This window comes from Macrobrachium rosenbergii, chromosome 12, assembly GCF_040412425.1.
Source record: "Macrobrachium rosenbergii isolate ZJJX-2024 chromosome 12, ASM4041242v1, whole genome shotgun sequence".
Lineage (NCBI taxonomy): Eukaryota > Metazoa > Arthropoda > Malacostraca > Decapoda > Palaemonidae > Macrobrachium > Macrobrachium rosenbergii.
In genome coordinates, this window is record NC_089752.1 from 55,398,077 (window position 1) to 55,409,174 (window position 11,098).

Consider the following 11,098-nt stretch of genomic DNA (forward strand, 5'->3'; position numbering starts at 1 on the left):
CTAATATTAGGAAACAGAGACCTAACACCACGAACAACCCTACCTAGAATAGATAAATCTCTGGCAGAAGCAGACATCCACACCGGAGAACAGTATTCTAGTAAAGGGAGCACAAATGACCTAAAACATGTTGCAGTGATTTTATCACTGTTATAAATATATGAGGCCTTACGAAAATACCTAACTTTCATGCGACATTTGCTAAAGCTTTCATTAGATGTGTTAAAAGTTACACCTACAATAATTAAAGCTTCGGACTCATTCAGCAAAGTTCCATCCACCTGAAGGGGAGGATGGGGTGGGAAATCTGTACGAGATCTGCTAATCAATTGTGTTTTCGTTTTACTGGAGTTCAGCCTCATACCCTACAGACTACACCATTCCCTGATCGGTCCATGTCCCGATTAACGCTGATTAAGGCTGATTTTACAATCAAAACCTAGTTCAGCTCTTCAAATCATCCTTACATTTATAAAAGGAAAGAACAAGACATATAATCTACGAGATCATTTTTTTATATAAAATACTAAGAAAATGAAGAAATAAATAAATATATATATATATATATATATATATATATATATACATATATATATATATGTATATATGCATATATGCATACTTCTGAAAACAACAGACTATACAGTATAACGATCGAAGTGTAGTAAAGGGTAATGCAGATTTCAATTTACTTCATCAGAGTTGAGAACCACCCTAAAGATGAATACTTACACTCACGTTACACGAGAGAGAGAGAGAGAGAGAGAGAGAGAGAGAGAGAGAGAGAGAGAGAGAGAGTCGTGAAAAAAACTTTACATAATGTAAAGTTTACAAAATTTCTTCGTAAATGCAAAATGCAAAAACTATCTGTCACTTCACTATGAAGTGAAAGAAATGCACTTAGTTTCATGGCAGAAATAATGATTCATATATACTGTGCACACATACATGCATCCATAGCGAACCACAGATAATGAAGATAAAATACGAATCCAAGCAATAAGCAAATAAAATTCTTAAAAAGCCCTCGCAAATGAAACATATCCCTCACTCACAGCAAGTTTACGCAGCCGAGATCCTATGCTGATGAGTTTTCCCCTTTACAGGAAGTGAACGAGTCTATTAGAGGATCAAATGACGCTGCAGTGATTGATCAGGGAAGCCCTATGGGCCTGATGAACCTCCTGCATAAATCAAGACAGGGGAGGAGGAAAGGGTCAACTCTCTAGCCTTTGCATAGGAGGAGAAGTATGGGTCACTTCCTAGCCTCAGCGAGGTAACATGGGAGAAGTAAAGCTCACTCTCTGACCTCAGCGAGGTTACATGGAGAAGTAAGGGTCACTTCCTAGCCTCAGCAAGGTAACGTAGGAGGAGAAGAGTCACTCTCTAGCCTCAGCGAGGTAACATGGGAAAAGTAAGGGTCACTCTCTAGTCTCAGCGAGGTAACATGGGAGAAGTAAGGGTCACTCTCTAGACTCAGCGGAGTAACATGGGAGAGGTAAAGGTCATTCTCTAGCCTCCGCGAGGTAATGTAAGAGAAGAAGGACAGTCAGATGAGTGTCACAAGGTGAGTAAATAATAAGAATGCTATGAGGAAGAGTTGCCTGTAGGAGGGACATCAACCTCATACCTTCTTAAAAGACAGACAATTATTGCTCGACATGACGTCTTTAATCATACCTGTCTTTGTTCCTATCCAGCTTGATTTGACAACCTAACAATATATTTCCTGACTGGTTTATGTAAACTGGCGTCGCAATTACAGAAGCCATCGACAACCAGACAAAGTAACTCAAATTTTTTTATTCAGTTAGAAAACTTGAAATTCGCATCGTTTCCTGCAGTCGATATGTTCACGAACCAAAGGCCACTGCTGACATAAAGCCAATTTAAACTAAGAATGCACTACGGGGAGTTAATAGTGGTGGTTTTCATATCAAATTATTATTATTATTATTATTATTATTATTATTATTATTATTATTATTATTATTATTATTATTATTGAACACATCCAAGAGGAACAGACGATTCGTTTGCGAAAAAGCAAAAATAGACAGAATAAATAGCTCATTTACAAAATAACAATAAATCCTGAACAAAATAGAAAATATCCATACAAACAACATGAAACACAGAAGAGATGGATAAAATTAACCGCTACGTAACAAGATGATCAGAAGACCCGAAACTATTCAAAACAGCAGTTCCTTCTGTATAACTGGCATCTCATTCTTACGGAAATCATTACGTAACATTATGTATGTATATATGTATGTATGTATGTATGTATGTATGTATGTATGTATGTATGTATGTATGTGTGTTTGTGTGAATTTTTGCCCCATACACCATGGCGTGTTTTGTATTCGTGAATTTTAAGCCATAAATATCGTTTAATATCCAATTCACTTTAGCTCCGGAGAAGTTTACACCCAAGGGGAATTATAACTGATAAGTGCTTCCTCGCCTGCGGGATTCGAATCGCTGCCTGGTTTAGACACAATGATGTATAGTGAATTTTGACCACTGAACTAGTCATTGTATATAGCCGTTTCTGAACCAGGCAGCGGTTCGAATCCTAGTGATGATGAGGCACTTGTTAATTATAATTCCCCCTTGTGTTTAACTATTCCTAATACGCAGGGAATTGGATATTAAACGATATCTGTGGTTTAATATATATATATATATATATATATATATATATATATATATATATATATATATATATATATATATATATATATATATACATATATATATATATATATATATATATAATAGCTGGATAAAATGGACAACCACCACAGTTATACCTGGATAAAAGGGACAGTCACCACAGTATTGCCTAGATAAAAGGGACAGACAGCGCAGTAATACCTGGATAAATGGGACAGTCACCACAGTAATACCTGGATAAAGGGACAGTCAACACAGTAATAGATGGATAAAAGGGAGAGTCACAACAGTGTACATGGATAAAAGGAACAGATGGCACAGTAATGCCTGGATAAATGGGACAGTCAACACAGTTATAGATGGATAAAAGGGAGAGTCACAACAGTGTACATGGATAAAAGGAACAGATGGCACAGTAATGCCTGGATAAATGGGACAGTCAACACAGTAATATCTGGGGGACAATCACAACAGTAATGTCTTGATAAAATGGACAGTCACCACAGTAATTCCGTGATAAAAGGGATAGTTAGCACAGTAATACCTGGATAAAGGGACAGTCACTACAGTAATATCTGGATAAAAGGGACAGTCACCACAGTAATACCTGGATAAATGGTACAGTACAGTCACCACAGTAATACCTAGATAAAAGGGACAGTCGACCAGTAATGCCTGGATAAACGGGACAGACAACACAGTAATACCTGGATAAAAGAGACAAACAGCACAGTAATACCTGCATAAAAGGGACAAACAGCACAGTAATACCTGGATATAAGGGGACAAAGATTACAGTAATACCAGCATAAAAGGGACAAACAGCACAGTAATACCTGGATATAAGGGGACAAAGATTACAGTAATACCAGCATAAAAGGGACAAACAGCACAGTAATACCAGGTTAAATGGGAAAGTCACCACAGAAATATCTGGGGGACAATCACCACAGTAATGTCTTCATAAAATGTACAGTAGCCACGGTAATTTCTTGATAAAAAGGACAGTCAGCACAGTATTACCTAGATAAAAGGGACAGTCACCACAGTAATACCTGGATAAAAGGCACAGTCAACACAGTAATACCTGGATAAAAGGGAAAGTCAACACAGTAATACCTGAATAAATGGGACAGCCAACACAGTAATACCTGGATAAAAGGAACAGTCAGCATAGTAATAACTGGATGAAAGGGACAGTCACCACATTAATACCTGGATCACTGGGACCATCAGCACAGTAATACCTGGATAAAAGGACAGTCACCACAGTCATACCTGGAAAGTGGGACTGTTACCATTGTAATAACTGGATAAATGGGACAGTCACTACAGTAATACTTGGGTAAAAGGGACAGTCAGTACAGTAATATCTGGATAAAAGGGATAGTCAATACAGTAATACCTGGGTAAGATGGATAGTTAGCACAGTAATACCTGGATAAATGGGACAGTCAGCACGGTAATACCTGGATAAAAGGACAGTCAGTAATACCTGGGTAAGATGGACAGTTACCACTGTAATACCTGGGTAAATGGGGCAGTCACTACAGTAATACCTGGATAAAAGGGACAGTCAGTATAGTAATACCTGGATAAAATGGATAGTCAGTACAGTAATACCTGGATAAAATGGACAGTTAGCACAGTAATACCTGGATAAAAGGGGGCAGTCACCACAGTAATACCTGGGTAAATGGGACTGTCACCACAGTAATATCTGGATAAATGGAACACTCAAAACAGCAATTTTTGGATAAAAGGGACAGTTATTATACTAATTCCTGGATAAATGGGACAATCACCACGGTAATACCTGGATAGAAGGTACAGTCAACACAGTAGTGCCTGGATAAATGGGACAGTCAACACAGTAATACAAGGATAAAAGGGACAGTCAACACAGAAATGTCTGGATAAAAGGGACAGTCAGCACAGTAATACCTGGATAAATGGGACAGTAACAAAGTAGTACCTGGATAAAAGGGATAGTCAGCACAGTAATACCTGGATAAATGGACAGTCAACACAGTAATACCTGGATAAAAGGAACAGTCAACACAGTAATAGCTGGATAAAAGGGACAGTCAACACAGTAACACCTGGATGAATGGGACAGTCAACACAGTAATACAAGGATAAAAGGTATATACAGTCAACACAGTAATCCCTGGATAAATGGGAGAGTCAACACAGTAATACCTGGATAAATGAGACAGTCAACGCAGTAACACAGTAGTACCTGGATAAAAGGGACAGTCAACACAGTAATGCCTGGATAAAGGGGACAGTCAACACAGTATAACCTGGATAAATGGGACACTCAATGCAGTAATGCCTGAATAAAAGGGACAGTCAACACAGTAATACCTGAATAAAATGGACAGTCAACACAGTAATACCTGGATAAATGGGACAGTCAACACAGTAATACCTGGATAAATGGGACAATCAACACAGTAGTACCGGGATAAATGGGACAGTCAACACAGTAATACCTGGATAAATGGGACAGTCAGCACAGTAATACTGAATAAAGTGGACAGTCATCACAGTAATACCTGGATAAATGGGACAGTCACCACAGTAATACCTGCATAAAATGGACAGTCAACACATTAATACCAGGATAAAAGAGACAGTCAACACAGTAATACCTGGATAAAAGGGACAGTCACCACAGTAATACCTGGATAAAAGGGATGGTCACCACAGTAATACCTGGATAAATGGGACAGTCACCACAGTAATACCTGGATAAAAGGGATGGTCACCACAGTAATACCTGGATAAAAGGGACAGTCAAGACAGTAATACCTGGATAAAAGGGACAGTCACCACAGTAATACCTGGATAAAAGGGACAGTCACCACAGTAATACCTGGATAAAAGGGATGGTCACCACAGTAATACCTGGATAAAAGGGACGGTCAACGCAGTAATACCTGGATAAAAGGGACAGTCACCACAGTAATACCTGGATAAAAGGGACAGTCACCACAGTAATACCTGGATAAAAGGGATGGTCACCACAGTAATACCTGGATAAAATGGACAGTCAACACAGTAATACCTGGATAAAAGGGACAGTCACCACAGTAATACCTGGATAAAAGGGACAGTCACCACAGTAATACCTGGATAAAAGGGATGGTCACCACAGTAATACCTGGATAAAAGGGACAGTCACCACAGTAATACCTGGATAAAAGGGATGGTCACCGCAGTAATACCTGGATAAAAGGGACAGTCAACACAGTAATACCTGGATAAAAGGGACAGTCACCACAGTAATACCTGGATAAAATGAACAGTCACCACAGTAATGCCTGGATAAAAGGGATAGTCATCACAGTAATACCTGGCTAGAAGGGACAGACACCACAGTAATACCTGGATAAAATGAGCAGTCACCACAGTAATGCCTGGATAAATGGGACAGTCAACACAGTTATACCTGGATAAAAGAGCCAGTCACCACAGTTATACCTGGATAACTGGTCAACATAGTTATACCTGGATAAAAGGGGAAGTCACCACAGTAATACCTGGATAACTGGGACAGTCAGCACAGTAATACCTGGATAAAAGAACAGTCACCACAGTAATACCTGGATAAGTGGGACAGTTACCACTGTAATACCTGGATGAATGGGACAGTCACCACAGTAATACCTAGATGAAAGGGATAGTCAGTACAGTAATATCTGGATGAAAGAGATAGTCAGTAGAGTAATACTTGAGTAAAATGGACAGTCAGCACTGTAATGCCTGGATAAATGGGACAGTCAGCACGGTAATACCTGGATAAAAGGACAGTCACCACAGTGATACCTGGATAAGTGGGACAGTTACCACTGTAATACCTGGATAAATGGGACAGTCACTACAGTAATACCTGGATAAAAGGGACAGTCAGTACAATAATACCTGGATAAAAGGGGTAGTCGGTACAGTAATACCTGGATTAAATGAACAGTTAGCACAGTAATACCTGGATAAACGGGGCAGTCACCACAGTAATACCTGGATAAATGTGACTGTCACCGCAGTAATGTCTGTATAAATGGAACACTCAAAACAGCAATTTTTGGATAAAAGGGACAGTTATACTAATTCGTGGATAAAAGGGACAGTCACCATAGTAATACTTAGATAAAAGGGACATTCAGCACAGAACTTGATAAAAGGGACAAACAGCACAGTAATACCTGATTCACCACAGTAATACCTGGATAAATGGGACAGTTACCACAGTAATAACTGGATAAATGGGACAGTCACTACAGTCATACCTGGATAAAAGAGACAGCCACCACAGCAATACCTGGATAAATGGACAGTCACCACAGTAATATTTGGATAAATCGGACAGTTAGTACAGTAATTTCTGGATAAAAGGGGGTGTCACCACATAATACCTGGACAAATGAGACCGGCAGCACAGTAATATTTGGATAAAATGGACAATCAGCACAGTAATTCCTGGATAAAGGGGACAGTCAGTACAGCAATATGCAGGAAAATTTTTCTGAGTCCTTTAGAGTTTCCCTGGGCAGTGACTGATTGGTGAGCTAATATATGTGTATATATATATGTATGTATGTATGTATGTATGTATGTATGTATGTATGTATGTATATATATATATATATATATATATATATATATATATATATATATATATATATATATTAGTTATTATGAATAACTCCTTTCCACAGACTTTTTTTTAAAAAAGCTTTTGTATATTCCTTAACATACAATTTATTAATATCGCCAAACCTTGTACAGTACCAAAATTAGCTTCTTATGCCAAATTCCCTTTTTATGATGATTCTTTTCGAAAAAGGTTCTCACAAACTGTTCATAAACACTAGGGTGCCATTAATCTAAAATTAATCCCAAACAATCCACTAATGATTGGTTCCTTTTTCAGGTACAAAGATCGATTAAACCCGCTTTTGTCCTCTAACGTGGTATGTAAGTATAGCTGCCCTAAGTGTAACTATGGGACATATGTTGGATCCACGAGGAGGTTACTGAGGGTCAGAATTGACTCTCATCGGGGATTAGGTTTTCATACTGGCTGTAGGCTCTCCAATCCCAAACATTCTAGCATAAAAAAGCACTCAAAAAAATTGCAAAACATATATTGATAGAAATGGTGTCTGTATCATAGGCCAAACAACTAATTGCATACGAACCGCCTATCCTGGAATCATTATTTATTAAACAACTGGTTCCCCAGTTAAATACCCAAACCTCCTCCACATAGCATTGCCTAAGTTAACTTTTTATTTATGCATTCTGATTTCTGCCCTCTTTGTACAAGGTTGCTTAGCGGTCTTTGGTCTTGATTTTGTGTTTGTTTGTTTTTTTTATCTGGTATTCTGTGTTGTAATTTATGAACTTTATTGATTTCTAGAGCAATTTTTAGAGTAATTTTATTTATTATTTAACAGATTCCCTGATGATGTAATAGAGTCATTACGAAACGTCGGAAATAAAGAATTATGCTGAATTTAGTATGTTTCCATGAGTCCACCTTTCGTGCATTATATATATATATATATATATATATATATATATATATATATATATATATATATATATATATATATATATATATATATATATATATATAACAAGCAATAAAATGGCACATTCTAAATTGATTTTGTTACATACTTCCCTGGCCCATTCCCCCCAGCCCCTCTTTCACCTTCACTCCCACACCTCCATTCCCAGGCCCCTCCCCTCCCCTTCCACCAAGGTTCCCACCCCGACCCCATGCCAAATATTTCGCTTCAGTTTTCCAATAGGTGAGAAACGGCACACAGTAATACAGTTATTAGCAAACAAGTCACCTGATATGCATTACCTATTTGCTTGCAATATTCACTTCATATCATTTAAATATACCCTCGACGGAAACGTTAGGGTGGCTGATTATCTTGATCGATTTTACTGAATTATGCTTCTATGTATAACAAAGCAACTTTAACGCTGCGGTACAGAGGGAATGGAAATTCGTCCTGCCACCTTTCAGTATACATAATATTCCGATAAATATTACGAAGAAAGTACAGAATATGATACCTCACTGAGCAATAAATACTTCGAAAAAAATAAAACACTTTTTTCGGTAAAGTAACAAAACAATAAACGCTTATGCCAGTAAAGTAAAAAGACATAAACTCTTGCTGTTAAAGTACAAAACAATTAAATGACAGACTAAATGCGTTATTAAAACTTATCATACAATATAAATCTTTCAAAAACGCTAGGCCTATAGTAAGTCAGCTGGAGAGCATAATACCGAAGTGGCTAACAAAGCGAACGTGCACTTCTGTTGACCTATTTATGAAATCCACCTCGGCCTCTGACCTATTCATTCGTTATTAAGATTCACAATAACACCAGGCCTAAAATGAGACGTTTTAAACATCCTGCGAGTGAAAATTACTGAAATAAGGAAAACTCGATGTATTTACCTACCTTACCTTCCCGTCTGCAATCAGCCAAGTGACGTCACGGATAGAATGCCATCCATGATATGGTCGTGAGATGTACTTTAGACTTCAAAAAAATTACCCTCCTGAAATATGAAGACAAATGTTACATCAGGCATTACTGATAACGCATGAACAGGTTTTCTATAAACTTGTAATGTCATTTTTATATTTGTTTACTCGTGTGACCTAAAATACGTGGGGCTGTTGTATAACCAATAGAGTATATATAAATATAAAATTTATCAAGTATACATATAAGAATAATTAAACTTGTGAAAAATACTGTAAGGTATCTTGGTTTTACATACGTATGCAATAACTCCCAAATATTATATTAATAATGACAAAGACATGATATACTAAAGAGGCCATTTATAGCCTACATATAATAAATTGCAAAAGTACTGTACGAGAATAAAGTGTCTAATAAAAAGATAAAAAATTCTTATTCTTTGCAAGGCGTACCGAAATAGAAGAAGCAAATTGGATATACACACATACGTCCATGCGCTCGCGCTCACATCCACTGCATATACGAATATTATCAAACGTCTGAATTCCGTTTCCAGGAAATTTCAACAGTGGATATCCTGAGCAGATGATGGCAGTATTACAGGACGTATGATGCAATAAATACAGCATACATGTTCTTGTCCACTTCAGGGTTTAAGGTTTTGCTTATTTATTTCATTTGAAAAAGAAAAATGCCAAAAACGTCGTAGAATAAAAGTCAAACGATTATTAAGGGAAAATTAAAAATCACTCCAAAATTAAGCAACAAGTTATTGACCACTCATGTGGAACCTCATTCAGAAGTGAAGAAAATTAAGCATAAAAAATATGAAAGACAATATTTTAAACACTGTCAGAGACCTGGGGTATCGAAAAAACAAAGAATTAATTTTTTTTTTTAATATAACTGTCGGTATGTCATATATCATAACATACCATCAAAAATATTATGAATCTCAGGTGAATAATTATGATAGTGTATATTATGACAACAGCTTTCTTCGGTACGAGTACATTCTTTGTCATTTGTTGTTAAATTCAAATAAAAAAAACAATGAAATCCCCATTAAATATTTAGGAAAAAACTAACTTTACTTGATAGCTTCATGTCCACCACTTTTATTGTATTATTCAGTCAATGTGGCCTTGACATTAAAAAATATTGGATGAATAATGACGAATTCAAAACGTTTCATCTATGTTAGGTTATGTTCTCGCCGAAGTAACCCTGTACAGTACGTATTGATCAATACAGTTATTTAAGGTTTCATGCATAATCGGGCATTTAAGCTAATATGTTTACCCTGTATATGTTTCCTGGAGGATAAGGAAAAGCATAGTGTGCCTTCTTCTGTGCATAATATTAATATATATATATATATATATATATATATATATATATATATACATATACATATATATACATATACATATATATATATTATATATATGTGTATGTATATATAAATATAATATATATATATATATATATATATATATATATGATATATATTACGTTCATGCATTACGATAATGTACAGTATAAGCATAATACCCATGTAACATTATCTTTATCGGGTGTTGCAATACTGGAAATTTGGCAATTTATATGCAATATTAAGCATTACGGTTCAATAAACGTGCAAATAAGAGAGTTTGTGGAGGTAAAGGGGGGCATTGGAGCTGGAATATAAAATTTATGCCTGAGGCCAAGCGATGGGACCTATGAGGTCATTCATGCACTATGAAACAATTATTGAGAGAGGGTGTAGAGTAAGCTGGAAGAAAGAGAATATGAACGGAGGTACAGTAAAAGGAATAGAAGGGGTTCAAGCTAGGGGCCGCAGGGACGCTGCCAAGAACCTTAAGTAATGCCTACAGCGCAC